The sequence below is a fragment of the Phyllobates terribilis genome, unplaced genomic scaffold (genome assembly GCF_046119375.1).
Source record: "Phyllobates terribilis strain yellow unplaced genomic scaffold, ASM4611937v1 Scaffold_9__5_contigs__length_417890890, whole genome shotgun sequence".
Taxonomy (NCBI): Eukaryota; Metazoa; Chordata; class Amphibia; order Anura; family Dendrobatidae; genus Phyllobates; species Phyllobates terribilis.
Genome location: NW_027362769.1, coordinates 302,374,517 through 302,377,313, shown reverse-complemented (window position 1 = coordinate 302,377,313; position 2,797 = coordinate 302,374,517).

Genomic DNA, 2,797 nt, shown 5'->3' with positions numbered 1-2,797 from the left:
CTGAGATTTGAGCTCAGGATCTTCTGTTTACAAGACAGGCCCTTTAACCAACTAAGCCACAGCACCACAAGCTGATGAGGAGGACAGGAAAGCCAGGGAGGATTTAATAACTAATCAATAATTTCAAGTGGTTAACTGAGCAAAACAACATTAAGCTTGTGTAGTATTCCATGCAAAGCATAATCATGGAATAAGATGTCGCTCTCAGTCTTGGCAATTGAGAAACCAAGTAATTTTTGAAGAGAATTATTTAAAAGGACAATGAGAAATTTGTGGAATAGTAAAAAAAAACACTGCTGTAACTTTTTTAAAGCTTCATCCCATATTTCTTCCTTTTTAGCACTTAAAGCAGATTCTTAATCCCACAATTGCACTATCGTAGAGATCGATGTTGTACACAATTGAAATCCACATTTTGAGGTTTAGAAGCTTTACTCAGAAAAGAAGGCAGTGCTGAGATTAGAACTCAGGATCTCCTGTTTACAAGACAGGCGCTTTAACCAACTAAGCCACAGCACCACAATCTGATGAGGAGTACAGGAAAGCCAGTGAGGATTAAAATCGCTAATTAAAAATTTCAAGTGGTTAACTGAGCAAAACAACATTAAGCTTGAGTAGTATTCCATGCAAAGCATAATCATGGAATAAGATGTCGCTCTCAGTCTTGTCACTTGAGAAACCAAGTAATTTTTGAAGAGCATTATTTAAAAGGACAATGAGAAATTTGTAGAATAGTTAAAAAAAACACTGCTGTAACTTTTTTAAAGCTTCATCCCATCTTTCTTCCTTTTTAGCACTTAGAGCAGATTCTTAATCCCACTATTGCACTATCGTAGAGATCGATGTTGTACACAATTGAAATCCACATTTTGATGTTTAAAAGCTTTATTTGGAACAGATGGCACTGCTGAGATTTGAGTTCAGGATCTCCTGTTTACAAGACAGGCGCTTTAACCAACTAAGCCACAGCACCACAAGCTGATGAGAAGGACAGGAAAGCCAGTGAGGATTTAATCACTAATTAAAAATTTCAAGTGGTTAACTGAGCAAAACAACATTAAGCTTGAGTTCGATTCCATGCAGAGCATAATCATGGAATAAGATGTCGCTCTCAGTCTTGTCAATTGAGTAACCAAGTAATTTTTGAAGAGCATTATTTAAAAGGACAATGAGAAATATGTAGAATAGTAAAAAAAAACACTGCTGTAACTTTTTTAAAGCTTCATCCCATCTTTCTTCCTTTTTAGCACTTAGAGCAGATTCTTAATCCCACTATTGCACTATCGTAGAGATTGATGTTGTAAACAATTGAAATCCAAATTTTGAGGTTTAGAAGCTTTAATGGAAAAAGAAGGCAGTGTTGAGATTAGAACTCAGGATCTTCTGCTTACAAGACAGGCACTTTAACCAACTAAGCCACAGCACCACAAGTTGATGAGTAGGACAGGAAGGCCAGTGATGATTTAATCACTAATTAAAAATTGCAAGCGTTTAACTGAGCAAAACAAAATAAAGCTTGAGTTCCATTCCATGTAGAGCATAATCATGGAATAAGATGTCGCTCTCAGTCTTGGCAATTGAGAAATCAAGTAATTTTTGAAGAGCATTATTTAAAAGGACAATGACAAATTTGTAGAATAGTAAAAAAAAAAACACTGCTGTAACTTTTTTAAAGCTTCATCCCATCTTTCTTCCTTTTTAGCACTTAGAGCAGATTCTTAATCCCACTATTGCACTATCGTAGAGATCGATGTTGTACACAATTGAAGTCCACATTTTGAGGTTTAAAAGCTTTACTCGGAAAAGAAGGCAGTGCTGAGATATGAACTCAGGATCTACTGTTTACAAGACAGGCGCTTTAACTAATTAAGCCACAGCACCACAAACTGATGAGAGGGACAGGAAAGCCAGTGAGGATTTAATCACTAATTAAAAATTTCAAGTGGTTAACTAAGCAAAACAACATTAAGCTTGAGTAGTATTCCATGCAAAGCATAATCATGGAATAAGATGTCGCTCTCTGTCTTGGCAATTGAGAAACCAAGTAATTTTTGAAGAGCATTATTTAAAAGGACAATGAGAAATTTGTAGAATAGTAAAAAAACACTGCTGTAACTTTCTTAAAGCTTCATCCCATCTTTCTTCCTTTTTAGCACTTAGAGCAGATTCTTAATCCCACTATTGCACTATCGTAGAGATCGATGTTGTACACAGTTGAAGTCAGCATTTTGAAGTTTAAAACCTTTACTTGGAAAAGAAAGCAATTCTGAGATTTGAACTCAGGATCTCCTGTTTACAAGACAGGCGCTTTAACCAACTAAGCCACAGCACACAAGCTGATGAAGAGTACTGGAAAGCCAGTGAGGATTTAATCACTAATTAAAAATTTCAAGTGGTTAACTGAGCAAAACAACATTAAGCTTGAGTAGTATTCCATGCAAAGCATAATCATGGAATAAGATGTCGCTCTCAGTCTTGGCACTTGAGAAACCAAGTAATTTTTGAAGAGCATTATTTAAAAGGACAATGAGAAATTTGTAGAATAGTAAAAAAAAACCTGCTGTAACTTTTTTAAAGCTTCATCCCATCTTTCTTCCTTTTTAGCACTTAGAGCAGATTCTTAATCCCACTATTGAACTATCGTAGAGATCGATGTTGTACATAATTGAAGTCCACATTTTGAGATTTAGAAGCTTTACTCGGAAAAGAAAGCAGTGCTGAGATTAGAACTCAAGATCTCCTTTTTACAAGACAGGCACTTTAACCAACTAAGCCACAGCACCACAAGCTGATGAGG